Source organism: Anas acuta, chromosome W, assembly GCF_963932015.1.
Source record: "Anas acuta chromosome W, bAnaAcu1.1, whole genome shotgun sequence".
NCBI classification, from domain to species: domain Eukaryota; kingdom Metazoa; phylum Chordata; class Aves; order Anseriformes; family Anatidae; genus Anas; species Anas acuta.
In genome coordinates, this window is record NC_089016.1 from 18,526,645 (window position 1) to 18,552,367 (window position 25,723).

A 25,723-nucleotide genomic window follows, 5' to 3' on the forward strand; every position below is an offset into this window, starting at 1 on the left:
CTGAAGCAGGGACCAATATATTACGGAAAGATTTAATTGTCAAATTAGTATTACAATTGAAGACCTGCGAAAAAGGAATAACAGTCGTAATGAAATTATTAACAGAAAATCACAGAATCACAGAATTCTTAGTTTGGAAGAGACCTCAAGATCATCGAGTCCAACCTCTGACCTACACTAACAGTCCCCACTAAACCATATCCCTAAGCTATACATCTAAACGTCTTTTAAAGACTTCCAGGGATGGTGACTCCACCACTTCCCTGGGCAGCCTGTTCCAATGTCTAACAACCATTTCGGTAAAGAAGTTCTTCCTAATATCCAACCTAAAACTCCCCTGGTGCAACTTTAGCCCATTCCCCCTCGTCCTGTCACCAGGCACGTGGGAGAACAGACCAACCCCCAACTCACTACAGCCTCCTTTAAGGTATCTGTAAAGAGCAATAAGGTCACCCCTGAGCCTCCTTTTCTCCAGGCTGAACAAGCCCAGCTCCTTCAGCCGCTCCTCGTAGGACTTGTTCTCCAGGCCCCTCACCAGCTTCGTCGCCCTTCTCTGGACTCGTTCGAGCACCTCGATGTCCTTCTTGTAGCGAGGGGCCCAAAACTGAACACAGTACTCGAGGTGCGGCCTCACCAGAGCCGAGTACAGGGGGACGATCACCTCCCTAGTCCTGCTGGCCACACTGTTTCTGATACAAGCCAGGATGCCGTTGGCCTTCTTGGCCACCTGAGCACACTGCTGGCTCATATTCAGCCGACTGTCCACCATCACTCCCAGGTCCTTCTCTGCCTGGCAGCTCTCCAACCATTCGTCTCCCAGCCTGTAGCTCTGCTTGGGGTTATTGCGCCCCAGGTGCAGGACCCGGCACTTGGCCTTGGTGAATTTCATGCAGTTGACCTCAGCCCATCGGTCCAGCCTATCCAGATCCTCCTGCAGAGCCTTCCTACCCTCGGGCAGATCGACACACGCACCTAACTTGGTGTCATCTGCAAACTTACTGAGGGTGCACTCAACACCCTCATCCAGATCATTGATGACGATATTAAAGAGGACCAGCCCCAGCACCGAGCCCTGGGGGACGCCACTAGTGACCGGCCTCCAACTGGACTTGACTCCATTCACCACAACTCTTTGGGCCCGGCTATCCAGCCAGTTTCTAACCCAACGAAGCGTGCGCCAGTCCAAGCCAAGAGCAGCCAGTTTCTTGAGAATGCTGTGGGAGACGGTGTCAAAAGCCTTGCTGAAGTCAAGGTAGACCACATCCACAGCCTTTCCCTCATCCACCCAGCGCGTCACTTTGTCATAGAAGGAGATCAGGTTCGTCAAGCAGGATCTGCCTTCCATAAACCCATGCTGACTGGGCCTGATCGCCTGCTGGCCCTTCAAGTGCCACATGATGACTCTCAAGAGGATCTGCTCCATGAGCTTCCCTGGTACTGAGGTCAAATTGACAGGCCTGTAGTTTCCCGGGTCTGCCCTCCGGCCCTTCTTGTAGATGGGCGTCATGTTTGCTAGCCGCCAGTCAGCTGGGACCTCCCCCGATAGCCAGGACTGCTGATACATAATGGTAAGTGGCTTGGCCAGCTCCTCTGCCAGCTCTCTCAGTATCCTCGGGTGGATCCCATCCGGCCCCATCAACTTGCGTACATCCAAGTGCCGTAGCAGGTCACCAACCATTGCCTTGTGGATAGTGAGGGCCACATCCTGCTCCCCATCCCCTTCCACCATCTCAGGGTACTGGGCATCCAGAGAACAACCAGTATTGCTGCTAAAGACTGAGGCAAAGAAGCCATTAAGCACCTCCGCCTTTTCCTCAACTTTTGTAGCAAGGTTTCCCCCCGCATCCAGTAAAGGATAGAGATTCTCCTTAGTCCTCCTTTTTGTGTTGATTTATTTGTAAAAAGATTTTTTGTTGTCTTTAACGGCAGTAGCCAGATTGAGCTCAAGATGAGCTTTGGCCTTTCTAATTTTGTCCCTGCACAGCCTCACAACATCCTTATAGTCCTCCCTAGTGGCCCGCCCTTTTTTCCAAAGATTATAAACCCTCTTTTTTCTCCTAAGCTCAAGCTGCAACTCTCTGTTGAGCCAGGCCGGTCTTCTTCCACGCCGGCTCGTCTTTGGGCACATGGGGACAGACCGCTCCTGTGCCATTAAGATTTCCCTCTTGAAGAGCGCCCAGCCTTCCTGGACTCCTCTGCCCTTCAGAACCGCCTCCCAAGGGACTCTGCCAGCCAGTGTCCTGAGCAGCTCAAAGTCAGCCCTCCGAAAGTCTAGTACAGCGGTTTTACTGGTCCCCTTCCTGGCCTTGCCAAGAATAGAGAATTCCACCATTTCATGGTCACTCTGCCCAAGACAGCTTCCAACCACCACATCTCCCACCAGTCCTTCTCTGTTTGTGAAGAGAAGGTCTAGCGGGGCACCTCCCCTGGTAGGCTCACTAACCAGCTGCGTCAGGAAGCTATCTTCCAGAAACCTCCTAGACTGCTTTCTCTGGGCTGTGTTGTTCTTCCAGGATATGCCAGGGAAGTTGAAGTCCCCCACGAGTATAAGCGCCGACGATTTCGCAACTTCTGTCAGCTTCCTGTAGAACTCCTCATCCATCTCCTCATCCTGGTTCAGCGGTCTATAACAGACCCCGACCAGGATGCTAGCCTTGTTGGCCTTCCCGCCGATCCTAACCCATAGGGACTCAACCTTGTCATTCCCAGCCTCAAGTTCCAGAACATCGAAAGATTCTCTAATATAGAGAGCCACACCACCACCCCTTCTGTGCTGCCTGTCCCTTCTGAAGAGCTTATAGCCAGTCATTGCAGCACTCCAGTCATGAGAGTGGTCCCACCACGTGCCCTGGGGATGGCCAGAATGCATTCAGGCAGTAGCAGCAACTGCCTTATTAGTAGAAGAGAGCAGGAGATTGACCTGAGAGGACAACTTATTGTTGTTACCCCTCACCAAGTGAAGACTATTGTCACTCAGAAAGCAGGAAGGTGGCTGATAGTCTCCAGAATACTAAACTATGAAGCTATACTAATTGAAAAGGATGATTTAACTATAACTACAGAATCTGTTTGGAATCCTGCCTCCTTCTTGTCAAAGGGAATTGAGGATCCAATAAATATGGAACATAACTGCTTAGATCTAATAAATTACCAGACAAAGATAAGTTTAGATTTACAAGACGTGCCCTTAGAGGAAAGGGAAATATTGTTTATAGATCTTCTAGGGTGGTACAAGGAAAGAGATGTAATGGTTATGCCATCATTGAAGGAACGGATGGGAATGTCAAAGAAATGGGAAAACTGCCTAGCAATTGGTCAGCTCAAACCTGTGAATTATATGCATTAAATCAAGCATTAAAATTATTAAAAGGGAAACAGGGAACTACATATACTGACTCACGATATGCATATGGGGTGGTACATACATTTGGAAAAATATGGGAAGGAAGGGGCTTAGTAAACATCAAGGGAAAGGAATTGGTCCATGAAGAATTAATTAGACAGATTTTAGAAAGTCTTTTACTACCAGAGGAGGTTTCTGTGGTGCATGTGAAAGGACATCAAAAAGGAAACTCCCCAGTTGAATGGGGAAACAGAATTGCAGATGAAAAGGCTAAAGAAGCAGCTTTGCAATTAGAAGTAGAAGCAAAGCTGCTTCTTGTACCTGAAATAAAACCTCCACCTGAAAAGCAAATATTCAGTGAAAAGGAGATAGAAGCCTTTAGGGAATTAGGAGCGAAGGAATCCGAAGGACGGTGGACTCTCCCTGATGGGAGAGAAATGGTAAACAAAAAAATAATGAGAGAAATTTTAGCTGTTCTACATCAAGGAAGCCACTGGGGAGTCCAGGCAATGTGTGATGCTGTATTAAGAAAATATATATGTATAGGCATGTATACTGTAGCTCAACGGGTGTGTAATAGTTGCATAACATGCCAACGAGTGTATAAGAAGGCTCTATGGAAACAGCCTCTGGGCGGATGGGAGCCAGGGCTTCGACCTTTTCAGATCATCCAAATAGATTTTTACTGAATTACCTAAAGTAGGTAGATTTAAGTACTTGCTGGTATTGACTGATCATTTGTCAGGATGGGTAGAAGCTTTTCCTTCAGCATCAGCAACAGCTAGTGTGGTGATAAAGGCAATCCTGGAACAAATAATCCCTAGATATGGGATTGTTGAAAATATAGACTCAGATTAAGGAAGTCATTTTACTTCATTTATTTTACAAGGATTAATGAGAACCTTGGGAATAAAATGGGAATTTCATACTCCATGGCATCCTTCCTCATCAGGGAAAGTGGAGCGAATGAATCAGACATTAAAGAAACATCTGTCAAAGCTGGTTTTAGAGACTAAGCTTCCCTGGACAAAGTGTTTACCTCAGAATTCGAACTGCTTCTAGAAAAGATGTAGGAGTTTCACCATATGAGATGTTGCTTGGACTACCGTACCTGGGTAGAAACGGTGAGATACCTATTTTTGAAACTAAAGATATTTTTCTCAAAGATTATATACTTGGATGATCTTCTTCCTTAGCATCTCTCAGGGTTCATGGACTGTTAGCTCAAACTCCACCTTTGGAATTCCCAGTACATTCATTCCATGCAGGAGATTGGGTCCTGATATGTACCTGGAGAGAATCAAAACTCTGGCCTGAATGGGAAGGACCATTCCAAGTACTACTAACCACTGAAACAGCTGTAAGAACTGCGGAAAAAGGTTGGACTCACTATACTCGAATGAAAGCATCCATCAACCCTAGCGCCTGGGAAGTTGTTCCTACAGAAGACTTGTTGAAAGTTAAAATCAAAAATAAAAATCTCGTAATAGACTCTGAGCAGGATAAAAGCCTACAATTGTAAACTAACCTTTTATTTTCACAGGTAACTAATGAGTGTGACTTGGGATTGAGAAAAAGGACAGACCTATAGGAAATTGAAGTGCTCCCAAGAGGGCTTTATTATAGTAGTAGTGTACATCTTATTCTTTGTATTGATAATTACTTGGAAACCTAAGGTTTAAAAATAATGATAGGGAAAAATCAATTATTAATTTTGTTTCTGGTAATTATAGGCCTCAGAGGAGGCCTTGGTCAAGTGGAAACTTGGAAAAGATTTGACCAGATGATAGCAAAGACAGGGTATCCTGTAAAAACATGGGTGAATGTGACAGAGAGTTATGAACCACAATCTATTATGTTTGAGGCTTGTGAGGTGTTAGCTTGTGGAGATATAAATGCTCAACAACAATTGAGCAAAGAATACAAATATCTCTGTCCTGAACCTAAGACTAGAGGTATGTTTGAAGGACCCCCTTGACTAGCATGGGCTGATGTATGGTGGACGACTGATTATAAAGGATGGTCACATACACCCACCTCAACTGCTTCCTTTATGAGATTAAAGAAACAAATTAACATATTTAAAGGAACAGTTCAGCCCAATTGTCAGCATCTACAATGTAATCCAATAATTATAACAGTTAATCAGGCTGACTACCTTACAAACCATACTTATGGTCTCGGAGCAGATGTAACTGGGCGAGACCCAACAGCCAGACTGAGAATAGCTGTAAGAGAATGATACTCTCTTGCCATCAGAGAAAGGGAGAAACTCAAGGAAAAAACAGGAAAGAAAACAGGAGAACCTCTTTGAAATGCGACAGTTGTCACAGTTAATGTGGTGGTTTTACCGTGCTGGGCAGCTAAACCCCACAACCGCTCTCTCACTCCCCCTCCTTTAGATGAGGAGGGGGAGAAGTAAAGCAAAGAACAACTCACGGGTTGAGATAAGGATAATTTAATTAAAGGGAAATAATTATAATAATTAAATAAAGACTACCATGAACTAAACAATTTACCTAAGGGGGAATAAAAAGGGAAAGGGGAAAAGGGAGGGGAAAAGGGAAAATAAAAAGAAGGGAGGAAAACAAACAAACAAAATAAATGAAAGCTATATGGAAGTGCAGAGGAAAGAATTTACTCTCTACTTCCCACAAATGAGCAATGATTGACCACGTCCTTGAAGCAAGGCCTCAACGCACGCAGCCGGTGTTGAGAGGAGGACAGACGTCTTCTCAACGAGAGCCCACCCCTCCCCTCTTCTTCCTGTTTCCACCTTTTATTGCTGAGTGTGACATCACATGGTATGGAATATCCCTTTGATTGGTTTAGGTCAGCTGCCCTAGTGATGTTTCTCTCCTCACCTTTTGCCCATCCCCTAGGAGGGTTAGAGAAAGGCCCAATACTGTGCCACTGCTGCTCAGCAGTAGACACAACACTGGTGTGATAACACTGCTGTTCCAGCTACAAGTACAGAGTACGGCACTGTATGGGCTGCTGCCAGGAAAGTTAACATTCCAGCCAGACCCAGTACAGTTAAAGAAATAAAAGATCTTAGGCAAACATTTGAGATTGAAACAGGTTATGGGGATGTGAATGCCTGGATAGAATGGGTCAAATATACTGTCCAGAGTCTCAACCATAGCAATTGCTATGCTTGTGCCTCGGGATGACCGATTGCCCAGATAGTGCCCTTCCCATTGGGGTGGACCAAGGACTCCCAAGGGATGCGATGTATGATTGCATTGTACCAAGAAAAGACTGCCTGGGGAAATGAGGCCTGTAAGTCTCTCTCTTTGCTGTTCCCTTCCTTGCATGATAGCAATATCATGGTTCCCTCTGCATTCTCTACAGCTATAGGTAACCATACAGCTTGCCTCTCATGGCAGGGTGTGAGTGCTACCCGGTATCTGGGAGAATTTACCTTCCCTAACAATACTGCCCCAGATGGCACAGTAACTAGAGTATTGCAAGGGCTTACCACCCTTGCCAGTGAATTGTTAGAAAACTCAGGAGCAGACACTTCCATCACAGGATGGTTGGAATCTTGGTTTGGTAAATGAAAAGGGATGGTAATGTCAATATTTACATCCTTCTTTGTAGTAGCAGGAGTTTTGACAGCCATTGGCTGTTGCATTATCCCCTGTGTAAGGGGACTTGTCCAGCGGTTAATTGAAACTGCACTACTGAAACAAATGACCATGGATCCACCACCCTACTCAGATAAAGTGATGATATTAGAGGAAATGGAAAGCAAAGAAAGTGAAGAAGAGGAAGATATTTACCAAATTACACTTAAAAAAAAAGTTTTGCAAAAATCAACAGTTTATAAAAAAAGAAAAGGGGGAATTGTGGGAATAGAAATGATGTTTTTGCAGTTACATTGTTTAGAGGAAAGGAATGTGGTATTGAGATATGCTTACAGTGATAAGAAAGCTTAAGCAGGCGACCTTGTAAAATGCAGACAACCGGATTCCTTAGAACAATTAGGTGAAAATCACGGTGTTAAGTCAAGTCAGATAAGTGAAGAAACATTACCACTTCAAGCAGTAAAAATGTCAAAAGAAAATTGAAATTTAACAGGCCGGCAACTGAAGGCCATGCATTGTTTGTGAAGCATCAGATAGATTGTGAACCTTGATTACCCACTCATTGGGGAAACAGGGGAGGGTCCTGTCATCAAAAAGTATATAAGCTGTGTTTTGGAAGTAGTAGGCGTGCTCTACTGCTTGTGGGGCACCCGCCATTGCAATCACAAATAAATTGCTACTTCACTGAGATCTTCGCCTGAGCCTAAGTTATTGGCTACAGAGTTTTTCTCACACCTGAACTTGAGCTAGTAGTGTGCCCAGGTGGCCAGGAAGACCAACAGTATCCTGGCTTGTATCTGGAATAGCGTAACAAGCAGGACCACAGAGGTGACCGTCCCCCGTACTCTGCTCTGGTGAGGCTGCACCTCAAGTACTGTGTTCAGTTTTGGGCCCCTCAGTACAAGAAGGACACTGAGGCCCTGAAATGTGTCCAGAGAAGGACAATGAAGCTGGTGAAGGGTCAAAGAGGACTGGCTCAGAGATCATCTAAGCAAACTTGACATCCACAAATCCATGGGCCTCGATGAAATGCTCCCATGGGTGCTGAAGGAGCTGGCTGATGTTATTGCTAGGCCACTCTCCATCATCTTTGAAAGATCATGGAGAACGGGAGAGGAGCCTGAGGACTGGAAGAAAGGCAATGTCACGCCAGTCTTTAGAAAGAAGGAGGCAAGAAGGAAGACCCTGGCACCTACGGGCCAGTCAGCTTCACCTCCATCCCTGGAAATGTGATGAAACAGCTCATCCTGGAGGTCATCTCCAAGCATGTGGAGGATAAGAAGGTGATCAGAAATAGTCAGCATGGATTCACCAAGGGGAAATCATGCTTAATCAATCTGATTGCCTTCTATGATGAGATGTCTAGCTGGGTAGATGAGAGGAGAGCGGTGGGTGTGGTCTACCTTGACTTCAGCAAGGCTTTTGACACGAGTTGTTGCCCAGAATCAATAGCTGAAGCTTTCTTGGGTCTTGGAAATATTTTTTTGATTTATTCTCTTTGTGAGGAAGATGTTTGTTTAGAAAGTAAGAGAAGAAAGTGGAGTAGAATCAGCTTCACAGCAGCTACATATAGTAACTTGTACAGTTAGATTGTCTTGGAATTGGGAAAAGCATCTTTTAGTTTCTTTATATATTCGTTCAAACATTTTGCTATATTGTCTCTAAAATAGCAATAGCAGCAGTGTCTTTTTCTGCAGTTTTTAACACTTCTGTTCTAGCACATGGAATATTATTTTGTTGTTATTTGGTGTATGCATTTTTATCAAATTAATTAAAAGAAAAATTTAGAACAACAAAAAAAATCTTCTTCTTTTTTTACCTGTGACTAAACTGGATACAATTAGTGGCAGGACCAGCATTTGCAGCATTCTCATGAGTAGTTAACCTGGAAATGAATAGTACTTGACTTCCCAATAGCTTATCTTATATGATTGGAGAGAAAATCCAAGGATTACACCTGAAGATAGGGAAAAGATATCATGACTTACTCTTCTAAAGTAGTAGTAACATCTGAACATGAATATCTGTATAGTAGTTACTTGACATACCTGATTGTAACATGACCCTGAAGATTTGCTTCATCCAGTGAGTGCTATTACCTTCCAAAAATCACACGAGACTTTTAGCATCAATTTTCAGTTACAGTTTGTGAAGTTCCATAGGCATTTTGTAATTTTCATGTATGTATTTTATGGGCATTTATAAATGAATTAACATAGCTATGTAAGGCACTCAATTTGAAGCTCAAAATTAAGAAACTCAAAACCCCTGCCTGCCACTGCCTAACTGTAGAGGTACTTGAACTTCTGAAACACCTTGATAGCTATGGTTGGGCACTTGTACATTGTCTTCAGTTACAGACAGAACACCCTCCTTGGATTTTGTGGACAGAAAGCACGTGGTGGGAATGAGGAGTCTGTATGCAAGAAATGATGTAACTAAGCCATGAGTAAAAACACTGATTTATGAGGTACAGCCTATACCAGGACGCTTTGTATACCAAATCAGATCATGTGTCTGAAAGCGTTGTCCAAATGCTTCTTAAACTCCAAGAGGCTTGGTACCATGACCACGTCCCTAGGGAGCCTGTTCCAGTGCCGACCACTGTCTCAGTGATAAACCTTTTCCTCATACCCAGCCTGAACCTCCCCTGTCGCAGCTTCAAGACATTCCCTCGGGTCCTATCACTGGTCACCAGAGAGAAGAGATGCCTCTCTGCTCCCCCTCGCAATGAAGCTTGTTGCCGACGGAAGGAAGACCCAGACGCTCAATATGAGTGAACAGTGAACTTCAACTTTAATGGATAGCTCAGTCGCCTTTTATCTAGTTTGAACATAATCAACTCATACATATTGCAGAAACTAAGCTCAGGATTGGTTAACACTTCCTGGGCTTTTCAGTCTGGTCCTCCTTCTTTTGGCTACCTGTCCCACCTTAGGGACTTTCCCGATCGCCCAAGGGCATCGTGTCCTTGAGCCTGATTGGCTCTCAGCCAGCTGCATACGTGCCAAGGCTCATGTGAGTTGAGTACAGTGCTTCACCAGCCCATTGTCTCCCAACTGCTCAACAGCCTATCCAGATCCTCCTGCAGAGCCTTCCTACCCTCGGGCAGATCGACACACGCACCTAACTTGGTGTCATCTGCAAACTTACTGAGGGTGCACTCAACACCCTCATCCAGATCATTGATGACGATATTAAAGAGGACCGGCCCCAGCACCGAGCCCTGGGGGACGCCACTAGTGACTGGCCTCCAACTGGACTTGGCTCCATTTACCACAACTCTTTGGGCCCGGCTATCCAGCCAGTTTCAACAAGTCCAGTAGGACTTGTTCTCCAGGCCCCTCACCAGCTTCGTCGCCCTTCTCTGGACTCGTTCGAGCACCTCGATGTCCTTCTTGTAGCGAGGGGCCCAAAACTGAACACAGTACTCGAGGTGCGGCCTCACCAGAGCCGAGTACAGGGGGACGATCACCTCCCTAGTCCTGCTGGCCACACTGTTTCTGATACAAGCCAGGATGCCGTTGGCCTTCTTGGCCACCTGAGCACACTGCTGGCTCATATTCAGCCGACTGTCCACCATCACTCCCAGGTCCTTCTCTGCCTGGCAGCTCTCCAACCATTCGTCTCCCAGCCTGTAGCTCTGCTTGGGGTTATTGCGCCCCAGGTGCAGGACCCGGCACTTGGCCTTGGTGAATTTCATGCAGTTGACCTCAGCCCATCGGTCCAGCCTATCCAGATCCTCCTGCAGAGCCTTCCTACCCTCGGGCAGATCGACACACGCACCTAACTTGGTGTCATCTGCAAACTTACTGAGGGTGCACTCAACACCCTCATCCAGATCATTGATGACGATATTAAAGAGGACCGGCCCCAGCACCGAGCCCTGGGGGACGCCACTAGTGACTGGCCTCCAACTGGACTTGGCTCCATTTACCACAACTCTTTGGGCCCGGCTATCCAGCCAGTTTCTAACCCAACGAAGCGTGCGCCAGTCCAAGCCAAGAGCAGCCAGTTTCTTGAGGAGAATGCTGTGGGAGACGGTGTCAAAAGCCTTGCTGAAGTCAAGGTAGACCACATCCACAGCCTTTCCCTCATCCACCCAGCGCGTCACTTTGTCGTAGAAGGAGATCAGGTTCGTCAAGCAGGACCTGCCTTCCATAAACCCATGCTGACTGGGCCTGATCGCCTGCTTGCCCTTCAAGTGCCGCATGATGACTCTCAAGAGGATCTGCTCCATGAGCTTCCCTGGTACTGAGGTCAAACTGACCGGCCTGTAGTTCCCCGGGTCTGCCCTCCGGCCCTTCTTGTAGATGGGCGTCACGTTTGCTAGCCGCCAGTCAACTGGGACCTCCCCCGATAGCCAGGACTGCTGATAAATGATGGATAGGGGCTTGGCCAGCTCCTCTGCCAGTTCTCTCAGTACCCTTGGGTGGATCCCATCCGGCCCCATCGATTTGTGCACATCCAAGTGCCGTAGCAGGTCACCAACCAGTTCTTCGTGGATGGTGAGGGCCACATCCTGCTCCCCGTCCCCTTCCACCAGTTCTGGGTACTGGGTATCCAGAGAGCAACCGGTTTTGCCGCTAAAGACTGAGGCAAAGAAGGCATTGAGCACCTCCGCCTTTTCCTCATCTCTTGTAACTAAGTTTCCCCCTGCATCCAGTAAAGGATGGAGATTCTCCCTAGTCCTCCTTTTTGTGTTGATGTATTTATAAAAGCGTTTTTTGTTATCTTTAACAGCAGTAGCCAGATTGAGCTCCAGATGAGCTTTGGCCTTCCTAATCTTGTCCCTGCACAGCCTCGCTACATCCTTATAGTCCTCCTTAGTGGCCTGCCCAATTTTCCAAAGATTATAAACCCTCTTTTTTCTCCTAAGCTCAAGCCACAATTCTCTGTTGAGCCAGGCTGGTCTTCTTCCCCGCTGGCTCATCTTTGGGCGCATGGGAATAGACCGCTCCTGTGCCATTAGGATTTGCCTCTTAAAGAGCGCCCAGCCTTTCTGGACCCCTCTGCCCTTCAGAACCGCCTCCCATGGGACTCCACCAACTAGTGTCCTGAGCAGCCCAAAGTCAGCCCTCCGGAAGTCCAATACAGTGGTTTTACTGGTTCCCTTCCTGGCCCCGCCAAGAATAGTGAACTCCACCATTTCGTGGTCAATCTGCCCAAGACAGCTCCCGACAATCACATCCTCCACCAGTCCTTCTCTGTTTGTGAAGAGAAGGTCTAGCAGGGCACCACCCCTGGTAGGTTCACTAATCAGCTGCGTCAGGAAGCTATCTTCCACTTTCTCCAGAAACCTCCTAGACTGCTTCCTCTGGGCTGTGTTGTGCTTCCAGGATATGTCAGGGAAGTTGAAGTTGCCTTTATTTGTTTTTTGATTCTACCTTAGACATACGTTACAAAACAGTTTACTGCAGGCTTGACTTCCTTTATGTGCAGTTTTACACCATCATTTGTGGGACATTCAAATTATGCATACATATTTCTGTATGCAACTTCTGTAATTTCCGTATCTAACTTTTCCTACAAAAGCACCTGTTAATTTAGCTTAGTGCTAATAATTCAAATCTATAACTGAGGTGTTTGCCACTGAGGTTTAAGTTTTTGTTGATCCAGATATGCCTGTGCCAGAACTGTTTGGGTCATGGAACATAACTCACATAGAAGACTTTCTTATCCAGTATTTTACTGACACATACAAACAACCTGGACAGACCAAGAGGAGGGATTTCCTGTTGTAGAATACAAGACTGTTGCCATATCAGGTTTAAATATTAGTGTAATACTTTATTTATATTTGATTTATCACTCAGTTCTTTCAATAAGGAATTCACGTTCATGACTGCAATTCATGGAATCACATTATCATCTTTTCAAAAAGATAGTTGGGATGTTTTCAGTCTCTAGCTGTTTGATTTTGTTAGTTGAACTACTTTGTCCCTAAAAACTTCATTATGACTTTGATGAAACTATCCATAAGTAGCATCTTCCATCTATTCAGTTTGCTGGTCAGCAGCCTCTTTTAGCATATGTATTTCAAAAAGTGCTTTATTTCAGTTGATTCAAAAGGGGCCTCACATAAGCCTTTTAATTGCCTGACTTATTATGAGTTGTCATTTGAAAGATACAATGTGTGGTCTGTGATTCTGAAAATGTTGTAGCACAGAGGATTGATTTAGATGTACCTTCCGTATAGGTTATGAAACATCTCTAACTGTTAGGCATTATTCAGAATGGAAGAATTTCTCTACCTTAAAGGTTACAAAAATAGAAAAGGGAAATTGGTACATGGAACAATAGTTAATCACAAAATAGGTACCTGAGTCCAAATTGTGACCTTCAAAGTCCCTCTAGATAAAAAAACTTAGTTCTAGAAATCTATAAAGTCAATGGGGACTTGTCCATTTGTTTTGGAAGACCCCCCCACTTCTCACAGTTCTGCTTGTATTTTTCTCAGAATTGTCAGGACCTAAACATCAGTTTGCCTATTTCCAGTCTAAGTACTGGTGATCTAGAAATGGAGCATGTCTGATATGTACATGCAGAGAATCAGCTGGATTTGAGATGCCCCGTGTTCCTGTTCTTGCTCCAAGGATTACATCACAACCTGGGGAACCCTGCTGTAGATGAATGTTTTAGCCATTAGGTTAAAACATCATTTTGTCTTTTGCTCTCTTGGCATATGTATTTGCCTTTAGAAGTCTTGCATTTCCCTCTGCCTGATGACACAACTTTGAAAGGAATGGTGGAATTCCATCTGTAACTTGGGTTTTGAAAGGAAAAGTTTGAGTCAGTTCCTGAAGTGCCACTGACACCATTCCCAAGGCGAGGGCTCATCTGCTTCTAGATCTTGATTGGGTGAAAATATCTAGCATTGTCCTGACTCACTCAGAAAGAACTGGGAGTAGGAATGTAATCCTGCTTTACTTTTCCTCCTGGAAGTTTTAGGTGGCAAGTTTTAGGCAGTTACATGCTTTCTTTGTGGACTTGTGGGGTCACCCTTTTGAGTCTCCTAGCTCTCACCCATGCACTAAAAAAGATATCCAGCTCTGAGATTTGGATTCCACATGCAGCTTCCTTTACTTACATTTTAGGCTTTGAAGGACTAGATTACCTGTCCTTGTTTATTTAATGTATGTATTCCCAAGTCAAAAAGATTTCAAAAAACTTCAAAATGTATGCAGTAGTTTGATTTATCAACTGCCTTTCGTTAGTACTCCCAGGAATTCCCTCATTAATGATACTGTTATATTCATACAATGGTAATTTTTGTCTTTTTATTTTGGTCATTGTGAATGGTAAAAGCAGAGTATTTCACAGAGTCAGTTTGAAGGAGCAGTTTATGTTTCAGTGTAAATAATGCTTATCACATAAGTCCCATCTTTTATAGACCATTTTGGAACAAATGAATCTTCAGTTATGCCAAGTTACCAAAATGGTGAAAACCAAACATAAAGTTTATAACTGTCAAGCTGATTTCCATTTATGATCTTGGATATGAGCCAGCAGTGTGCTCAGGTGGCCAAGAAGGCCAACGGCATCCTGGCTTGTATCAGAAACAGCGTGACCAGCAGGGCTAGGGAGGTGATCGTCCCCCTGTACTCGGCTCTGGTGAGGCCGCACCTCGAGTACTGTGTTCAGTTTTGGGCCCCTCGCTACAAGAAGGACATCGAGGTGCTTGAGCGGGTCCAAAGAAGGGCGACGAAGCTGGTGAGGGGCCTGGAGAACAAGTCCTACGAGAAGCGGCTGAGGAGCTGGGCTTGTTCAGCCTGGAGAAAAGGAGGCTCAGGGGCGACCTTATCGCTCTCTACAGGTACCTCAAAGGAGGCTGTAGTGAGGTGGGGGTTGGTCTGTTCTCCCACATGCCTGGTGACAGGACGAGGGGGAATGGGCTTAAGTTGCGCCAGGGGAGTTTTAGGTTAGATGTTAGGAAGAGCTTCTTTACTGAAAGGGTTGTGAGGCATTGGAACAGGCTGCCCAGGGAAGTGTTGGAGTCACTATCCCTGGAAGTCTTCAAAAGACGTTTAGATGTAGAGCTTAGGGATATGGTTTAGTGGGGACTGTTAGCGTTAGGTCAGAGGTTGGACTCGATGATCTTGAGGTCTCTTCCAACCTAGAAATTCTGTGATTCTGTGTGATTCTGTGATTTACTCAGCATACAAGTCACTGGCACCTTGCTTATGATTTTGTACTGCTTTGCAGTCACCACAGTGACTACAGTGCGCACATGCTGAAAAATGGAAAGGACTGTCCAGCCCTAACACTAGTTCATTACTGCTGAAATGTCTTTTTAGTCCCCTCTGATGCTCATATGAACCCCAAATTGTTTCTTGACAGTCTTTAGTATCAGCACTGTTTCTGTTGTAACTTACATTTTGATAACGATTGCCATGTTCTACTAGCACTGCAGGGAAATTTCTCATAAAAGAAATAATGTAAACACCTCTAATGTCTCATGTTGTTAATGGCCTACATTCCATACATGATAGCCTTGACATCTGCTTTGTGAGAAGTAGTATTACATAAAGCAATTTAAATTAGGCAATTAAATGGGCAGGTTCTTTAGGAAAGATTTGGGACAAAGACAATGTATAAGTTCAGCATAAATAGAATTATTTTCTCCTTAGCTGTCCTTAAACTGTTTTGATTTTATTGTATATATCTTATCCTTTTGTCTGATATCACATTTCTCTCTTTATGTTTTACCATGTTCTCTCACTTAGGATTCACCTCCCATAACTGTTTCTCCTACAGTGATGGATCTTTGCTTTGGTCTCATGCAAATTTTACCAAGGATGCCTTAAGTACCGTCACTGTGCACATTGTCAGGGTGTAATGGGATCAAATACCCTTCACTGGGTATGTCAGCCTCAGTCTTCAGTGGATACAGAGGATACCAATAGCAGAAAAGATGTTGTTTCAATGCATGACTCTTTTTTTCTGGGTGTTATCCAGGGGTTCTGTCTATCCATGTATCACAGACTTGTAGCTCTTAGGACTCATTTTAAATGATTGTTCAGACCAGCAGTGTGAGACAGGAGAATTTGTTAATCCACACAGTTTTTCACTGTTCAGATCTTTTAGGCTTCTGATCTTTTTTTTCTGATCTAGGCTTCAGATCTTTTTTTGCCTTCTGAATTATGAAGGATCATCTGCAGTCTTTATTTAACCCTGCTTTTTCAGGGACATAGGGGCATTGGTAATGCCTTCATCTCTACTGTCTTCAACCTGTTCTTTTAACTAGTTGTGTGCTTTTTTTAAGGATGTTGGAAAGTTTTGGGTTCCTGTGTATAGGGCATGCAGTTGTTGTAGAACAGATGTTCTGTAAGGAATGTTTTAGCAATTCATGTCAATAGAGGGTTTGAAGGGTAAACCTTGAGTCTCTGATATTTGGGGATAAGAGAACAAAGGGGTTTCAGAATAACTGCTAACTATTGTGACTATTGCATGGGACGCTACGCAAGTCTCTGATATCCGGCCAAGATGGACAAAGGAGAAGGACAAGGACAAAGCCTGGGAGGAAGACTACGAGCCTTCAGCACGAGAGACCCCCAGAGGGACCACTGGAGACTGATACACATGCCAGTGGAATTGTTCGGATTCCGGGAACTAATTATAATAACCCTGCCTTTTCTAGAAGTATTAATGAATATGTATTAGCCTAGGAGCATAAAAACCAGCCGCATGATGTAATGTGTGTGCATGTTAGAGGAGCCCAGACTCCCCGCGCACCTAGCGCTGTTTGCTTGCCTTTTATTAACCCCATAAATAAACCTTATAAAGCTAAATTGACTCAGAATTTATAACATGTTGTATGGGCCTATTGACATTTCACATTTATTGTGTAATTGAGGACTGGAGTCCATGATGCTGCTAGTCCTGCGCTCCCTTTGGTGTACAGGTAGAAACCCAAACTGGCTCCAAGAAAGGGTTCCACCTCTGTCCTCTTTGAACGGTTCCACGATGGCTTAATAACTATGCAGAAACTACTTTTTATAGTACTTGCACTACAACCTCCCTGTAGTTCATCAAGACCCTCAGTTAAAACAGTATTTCTCTGTGAACAGCTTCTCAGGAGCTCTGTGTGTCTTGATCTTTCCTTAAGTACAAGTTCAGAATCCACAAGAGATTCTTGGACATTTATAAGTCCTGTCAGAATAAAGTCTGGACTCCTGTAGCATTTTTGGAAAATGGGAGGTAAGTAGCAGAGAATCAAGTGCTGAAGGAAGTATATCTGAAAGGAAGGCATTTTTTTGGGGACAGAATGATGAAGCTAAGTAGCGTGAGAGAGAGGGAGCCCCTGAGATTTTGCCAGTAATTTGGCTAACACTTCAAAGTATGGAAGACTTCCTGGAGATTTTCCATGAACCACCAGGACCTCTAGCCTATCTTAAACTGCTCTTGGTGATTGTGACACTCTGAATTCACCAACGGTCAGCTTCCCAAATTCACCTCACATAACTGTTCTCATTTATTGGCTTTTGCCAAGATCCACTGCAAAAAAAATAATTCAATATTTCTAGGCAGGCCAGCAAAAAAACCCTTCATAACTCACTTTGCTGACCATGTCTTTCTCAAAGTTTCTCAAAGGGCTTGAAAGCAGTTTAAATTTCACTAAAAATGGCAACAATGATAATAACGATGATGTGCTAGACAGACTCTACCCATGCAAAATGTGAAGTCAGAAGAATCTTTTTTGAGATTTTTAGGAAATAGTGTGCAAGTAATTCTCAACATGAGTTATCACTTCTGGCATCTTCATTATTAGGTTTTTAAATATTTTTTTTTGTATTGGAGCAGCTAGTAAAATCAGTTCAGAATCACTTTAGAAATCAGTTTCGAATTGTATTACCAGCAGAAATTAGGGTAGATGGTTATATTTTTCCTTATCATGTGCATGCCAGAAAATTTCTGCTCTGTCTTCAAAATATTAGTATGCAAAACAAACAAATGCATGCTGCAACTTTATAACAAAGTACGTATTTCCACAGACACAAACTCATCTGACAAACTCAAATGCCTGTTAAAAGTTACAGTCCTGAAACTGGGTTAAGACATATGATCCTATCCACTTAACCTCTACCAGCATCAATCCTGTTCAGCAAAGAAGTCAGAAATGCTCTATTAAATAGGCTTTTTCATCTCACTCCCTTGACAAAAGAGGCCTAAAAATGTTTCTGACTAAATATTGCTCTCTTTTAAGCTAAAATTTTGATTTATCTGAGTTGAGTCTTTATGAAAATTGCTGGACTGACAACCCTAGAAACTGGTGTCCTCTGTTTAGATTACAGAGAGCATTAAGCATCTTCTCTTGTAAGTGATTCATCCCTGACCTGAGTATAATTTGGTTTCCACCTACATTCACATCCAAGCATCTCTGATGAGACAATGAACAATGCTAATTAGTGGGTTAATTTCAAAATGTTGATTATTGTCTGCTAGGAAAGGGATCAAGCCCACCGTCTTATTTTCCACAGATCAAACAACTGAGAGATGATAAAAGTTTTGTCCTTGCCAAACTAGACAGATGCAGTTCAACCACTGTGTTCTCCCAACTCTTTAGTTCCCTACTTCTATTTCCACAACAGTAAGAATTTGTCCAAAAAACAAATTTTACCTTTTTATGAGCTACCAAGCGTGAACTTGCTGTTCTAATCATATATCACAGAATCACAGAATTGAAGGGCTTGAAAGGGACCTCGAAAGATCATCGGGTCCAATCCCCCGCCAAAGCAGGTTCCTCAGAGCAGGCTGCCCAGGTAGGCGTCCAGACGGGCCTTGAATATCTCCAGAGAAGGAGACTCCACAACCTCCCTGGGCAGCCTGTTCCAGTGCTCTGCTACCCTCACAGTAAAGAAATGCCCTCTCATATTCAGCTGGAACCTCCTGTGCTTCAGTTTGTGCCCATTGCCTCTCGTCTGGGCACAAGTGAAAAGAGACCAGCTCCATCCTCTCAACATCCTCCCCTCAGATATTTATATACATTAATGAGGTCTGCCCTCAGTCTTCTCTTTTCCAGGCTAAACAGGCCCAGTTCTGTCAGCCTGTCCTTGTCCAACAGGTGCTCTAGTCCTCTAATCATCTTCGTAGCCCTCCTCTGAACCCGCTCCAGTAGTTCTATTTCCCTCAATATATATATACTGTAAAATTACACCACAAATGTAAGAAAAGAAATGGAATATTCCATCATATTAATAAAAAGACTCTTTTCTAGATATTACATCAGATGCGTCTATATGTTCATGAGCATAATTTGAGCAGCTGGGTCATCTTAGGCTGCACATTTTCATCAATTCTCCAACTTGTGTTCCAGCCTTGCTGGTACTCTGCCATGGCTGTAGGTGGTAGCGGAGCCATGGGCAGACATTTGTCACTAGTTATCTGTGGAGGAATGGTTAAGTGAAGTAGGACATGTGGATGTTGAGCAGTTAGGAGGCAATGGGCTAGTGAAGTACCGTACTCAACTCATATGAGCCTGGGCACACACGCAGCTGGCTGAGAGCCAATCAGGCTCAAGGATACGATGCCCTTGAGCGATCGGGGAAAGTCCCTAAGGCGGGACGGTAGCTAAAAGAAGGAGGAACTGACTGAAAAGCCCGGGAAGTGTTAGCCAATCCTGAGCTTAGTTTCTGCAATATGTATGAGTTGATTATGTTCAAACTAGATAAAAGGCGACTGAGCTAAAGTTGAAGTTCACTGTTCACTCATATTGAGCGTCTGTGTCTTCCTTCTGTCGACAACAGTTATCTAAAGCTAATTGGAATGTGCAATAACAGTAAACACACTTGTTCAGCCTCCATTCCTATTTCCACATTGCCAGTTTTATGGGAGTCACACTGGAGCTAGATGACAGAAAAAAAAATTGCAAGTGTGCTTTGGTCTTAGTGTTCAGTATAGAAAGATGACAGTCTAAGAATTTTATTGCTTTGAGGTTTGACAGTGTTTCAAAACCTGCTTAGTTTGTTCTGCCTTTCCTGACCATGCCTAAATTTTGTACCCCTGATACTGATTTTTGTTTGTTTGTTTTGTATTGAACAAATACTTATTTAGGAATGAGAAGCACCCATGATGAAATACTATTGATAAACATGAAAAATTACATTTCTGTTATAGCAACAAAGTTCTTAATTTTACCCATATGCAAACCAATATCATTGTCTCTCAGAAAAAAAAACATCAAAACTGAAATTAATTTAAAATAACCCTGCAGTTGTGGTATCAAACAACAATAATGGTAAAGCCCTAAAATTTTAATTCCTAAAAAAGATGTAGAAAAACAGCAAGCATAGAATCATAGAATGGTTTGGGTTGGAAGGGACCTTAAAGATCATTTAATTCCAGATTTATGTGGAACAACTTCATCATGGACATTAGGGCCTATGTAGGTGAAGGGTATAAACCCTTATCTTTAAGTGCTGGCATTTGGGTTTTGATGAGCAGATTCACGGTTTTATATTCTAAACTGATTAGAAAATAAAAAAGTAGTATGGTAAAACCATAATGTTCTTGCCCAAACTATAAGGAATGGTATTTCACAAAACATGGTGTTATTTAGAAAATTAATTTGATTTAAAAGAAAATAAAAGTGATTACATAATTACATAAAGTAAATTTTGCTTTAAAAATCATATGTTTTTTGTCAGATGATTCCCTTTCTGAAGTAAATTTAAAATGTGTAGCTATATTTTAAATTAATGTTTTGGTGCATTCCAAATCTAAGTGCTGTTTTATGTTCTGATTCCTCTCTATAGATTCTAAAAAGAAATTTAATCAGGTGCTATCTTGCAGTGCTTTGAACAAGTAGCATTTCCATTGTTGTCCCAATTGTATCTGAAAGATGCATGTGTAAGATTGAGAGCAACTGAGAAAGCATAAGGTTTTACTTAGGTTTGACTGGTTTGCATTTGTCAAGGGAAAACTAAAAAGATTGAGGCTCTTATATAGGACTTTGCATAGAAATATCACCCTTTAATTTTCATTTAATTCACTGAGTACTTCTGTTTGTCATTGCAAGGTGTTAATTTTGGCTAGATTAGGTAAAGGTTACATCCTGAGCATTTTTCTGCAGCTGGTTTTGGTAGAAAAAGATTTTGTTGAGAACATTCTATTCAGTTACTGTACTTAATTCTTTAAAAGAAGAATCCATAGAGTGACTGATTTCTTTCAAAACAATTTTCCTTGCGGAATATTAGAATAATTAAAATGGATCTTCCCAAGACTTCAACATGCAACTGTCAGAAACCAAACTCTCCAAGTCAGAACATTCTTATCAGTGCAGAAGAATTTGGGATCTCATTTGTAATGCCAATTGCCCAGATAAATCCTCGTTATCAAATGCAATGGAGAACAGAATACTGAACAAATTACTCACCAAGAATCACAGCAACAACTGTGAAAAGCATGAAAGCATTCCTCAATAAGTAATTTTTAACATCATCCTTTGTTATGCTCTGCACTTTTTTTTTTTTTTTTTGCCAAAAGTGTACGTTTCCGGACTCCTTGTTGAAAATGTTCCATCTTTCTTCCAGTTTTGGGAGTTTCTCTGTTACCTTTAGTCATTTATCTTGCAGAATTTTTTCTCTTATAATTAACTTCTTTCAAAATCCTTTCAGAAAAGTGGGAGACCCTTTTCCATGGGAGGGACTGGAGAAACCTGTAAGACAAGAAATATCAAATATTGCAATAAGTTTTCAGAGGAATTATTAGCCATGTGTTTACATGGAAGCAGTTATAAATGAAGTCTCAACTCAATCTGAATTTAGTAATATTTATAAAACAAATATTTATCAAAGGTATAAAAGGTATAAAAGCTATAAAAGGCAAGTAAACAGTGCTGGGCGTGTGGGGAGTCAACGCTCCACCAACACGCACACATGAACATCACACATTCTAAATATATACATGTAGATCATTGCTTTACATACTAAACCCGAGTATGCCTATACATACATACAATCAGGAAAGGTAACAAACAATCCTTTAAGTTCCATGACTTAACAGTCTCCATTTTCCATTCCTTTTCTTGATTACAAACAACAGTCTCCATTTTCAATTCCTTTTGAACAATATGTCTCCCTTTAAGTTCTCAAGAACAACTCACGGGTTGAGATAAGGATAATTTAATTAAAGGGAAATAATAATAACAATTAAATAAAGATTATTATGAACTAAACAATTTAACTAAAGGGAAATAAAAAGGGAAAGGGGAAAAGGGAAAATAAAAAGAAGGGAGGAAAAGAAGCAAATAAAATAAATGAAGGCTATGTGGAAGTGCAGAGGAAAGAAATTACTCTCTACTTCCCACAAATGAGCGATGATTGACCACGTCCTTGAAGCAGGGCCTCAACGCACGTAGACGGTGTTTGGGAGGAGAACCGACATTTTCACAATGAGAGCCCACCCCTCCCCTCTTCTTCCTGTTTCCACCTTTTATTGCTGAGTGTGACATCATACGATATGGAATATCCCTTTGGTTGGTTGAAGTCAGCTGCCCTAGGGGGGTAGCTGATTAACCGTTACGGACCCGGTCAGATTCAGAGTACTGAACCAGTCGGACATTCATCAAAAACGCATTAACCGTCTGGGGGTCTGGTTGGATTCAGAACACTGAACTATCACGGATAACCACCCTCACCCTAGTTGCACTTAATGAGAGCTATCACAATGCAATCAAGTATGGTTTATTATAGCAACAGATAATCAGGTTCTTTTGGATTGCCAGTGATAGTGACTGTCTGCAAAAGCAAGTTAGTATGCATGAAATACACAGGTGTTATAGGTGTTATAGGTGTTACAGATGTTATAGATGTTACAGGTGTTACAGGTGTCACAGGTGCGCAGCCTAGAAATAAACGCGTTAAAAGGATCAAAGACTCTATAGAGATTTATAAGCAAATATTCAGATCTCGCCCAAAGGCGTCCCAATGGGGGGGGAAGAGAGGCTCAGCCCGTCGACTGATCCCAGGAGTCAGGAGGTCCTAAGGATGTTGTATGTCCTCGGGATGGTATCTCCCCTGACGGTGGTATCTTCCCTAACATCCCCTCTCTCTTGGGCCAATTTATATTATTTTCTATCTTTTAGGTGGAGCTTGAGTGGCTCTAGTCAAGCATATCTTAGTTATGATTGGTGAAAAGTTTTCCCGTCTCCGTTTAAAGTAATAGGCTCCGAGAAATTCAGGGCGCATGCTCAGTGAGGGGTGGTCGCACCTTGGAGGCGGGTAGCTTTTGGGATGGAGGTGTGTTTTGGTATTATAATGATATTATAATGAGCAAAAAGTACACTAGGGTACAGCATTTGTCAAAACATGACAGATCTTTGGCTTAGGGTGGCAAAAAGTGCAGCTTTGTGCACAAGAACAATCGAGGCCCCACCTGATTACAGAGCCTAGCCGTGGTGTCTCCACTCCACTCCACGCTCCGTGCTGTTCCTTAGGGCTAGCACACCAAGTTTCCCCAGCGCGATAGCATCTAAGGTTGGGAGCCTAGGGAATGCTCAGGTAATGCAGTTATGCCCTACCCTGAAATCCTCTTCAATGCTGTACCTTTTCCTTAAAAATGTGAATGTTAGTTTTATTTTCCTAGTTACTTCAGGCTTTTACACCACACCTAGTGATGTTACTATTCTCACTTTTTGCCCACCCCCTAGGAGGGTTAGAGAGAGGCCCGATGCTGTGCCAGTGCTGCTCAGCAGTAGACACAACACTGGTGTGATGCCACTGCTCTTCCAACTAAAAGTGCAGAGTACAGCACTATATGGGCTGCTGCAGGGAAAGTTAACATTCCAGCCAGACCCAGTACAACAGCAAAAGCCTGCGATGGCTGTAGCAGCGGAGGAACCCATGGCGTAGCAGTCGGATCAGTAAAGGAGCCCGCAGCTCCCTCACTGTCTGGCAAGCCACACGTTTGTAATTATGGCTCCACATGGCTCTTTAAGGCCTCAGAGATTGCTCGCCAGGTGCCGAGCAATCCCACCGCAACCTTGTTGTTTTTAGTTGCAGAGTCCCACACCTTGACCTCAGTTTGGTCCCATGTTTCAGGATCACAAACTCCTTGATTGTTAATAAGGAGTATAAGCTGTAAGGTTACCAGGACAGTCTTTGTTCCTAAGGACGTATGATTCCCATAACGCACAGCTGCTTACCAGTGAGGGGCAGTTGTGTGCGCGGGTCCGCTTCTCTCAGCTTGAGCTTCTCTCCAGCTCTGGTGCACCCATTTCTAGCGAATTTCTGTACGAGCTTCTCTGAGCAGTTTGCTGAGTCTGGCCAAACCTATCTTCATGAGGCAATCAAAGTGCCTGTTCCCGTCCTGGTGTCCATTCTACCAGCCTGTTCCTCTTCACTCCTTTTTCCTGCTTCTTTATTGATCATAACTTCATCACATCATGTTGTCTTCCTTTTTTATCTTGAGGGAAGGCTCCCCTCTTATACCCTTCTCTCCACAGCAGTTCTTTTCAAAACAGCTTTTCATTGGTCAAACAACTTTGAATGTAACAACAACAGCAAACACCCAGAAACATCCATGCCTTAAGGGCTGGAGAACAAGAAACCCCAGACTGCATGGAATCTCCTGAATCACCCTTCTTTGTTCCCTCTAAACTCTTTTATATTCCTGATGGCCTCATCATTAAGAGTCTAATGTTATCTCAACCATGGGGCTTTCCAACCCCCATGGCCACATTCCCAAATCTCCCCCTTTATTAATATCAACCATTTTCTCGACACTGTTGTGGTTTAACCTGGCCGGCAGCTAAACACCACGCAGCCGTTCACTCACCCTCCCCCCTCCCTCTCTGGGATGGGGGAGAGAAATGGAAAGTGAAGCCCGTGAGTTGAGATAAAGACAGTTTAATAAGACAGGAAAATAATAATAACAATAATAACGATAATAACGATAATAACAACAACAACAACAACAACAACAACAACAACAACAATAATAATAATAATAATAATAATAATAATAATAATAATACAATGATGACAATAGTACTACCACTAATAATATGTACAAACAAGTGATGCACAATGCAATTGCTCACCACCCTCTGACCGATGCCCAGCCTCACCCCGAGCAGTCCGGCCCCCTCCCCCCGGCTAGCCACCCCTATATATTATTTAGCATGACGTCAGATGGTATGGAATACCCCTTTGGCTAGTTTGGGTCACCTGTCCTGGGTCTGTCCCCTCCCAGCTCTTACTGCACCCCCAGCCTGCCTGTTGGCAGGACAGAGCAAAAGGCTGAGATGTCCTTGGCTTGGTATAAGCACTGCTCTGCAACAATTAAAACATCGGGGTGTTATCAGCACTCTTCTCATCCCAGGCCAAAACACAGCATTCCACCAGCTACTAGGAAGAAAATTAATTCTGTTCTAACTGTAACCAAGACAGACACGAATTACCACTCCATATATAACAACTGGAATGTTTAAAATGCTCTGTATTTAAGATGTTTTTAAATGGTTAGCTGAATTCCTTTTATTCACATGTTAAACACAGCAAAAATAGTTTATTCATCCCTCAACCACTATTTAGAAAATATGCCTTTGATAGTTTTATGTTGATAACATTAATCTTTGAAGTGTATAATCTATTTAGAGCACATCTGTAAAACATCAAAAGTTGTATCCCACTTAGCTTGTCACTTCAGACCATAATACAAGTTCACACTGCAAGAAATGACTAGCTTGGTCTGACATCAGTTATGGGCATATAATCTGATTTTAAGAAATCACACACTGAATGAACCTTAAAATGTTTTAATATTAAAAACCTTCATTAGGACATTATTT

General features: G+C 43.1%; 1 pseudogene; it reads right to left on the reverse strand.

Moving 5' to 3' along the window:
* Positions 1–21,299: 21,299 nt before the first annotated feature.
* Positions 21,300–21,495, reverse strand: LOC137847289 (excitatory amino acid transporter 1 pseudogene; annotated as a pseudogene).
* Positions 21,496–25,723: the final 4,228 nt, after the last annotated feature.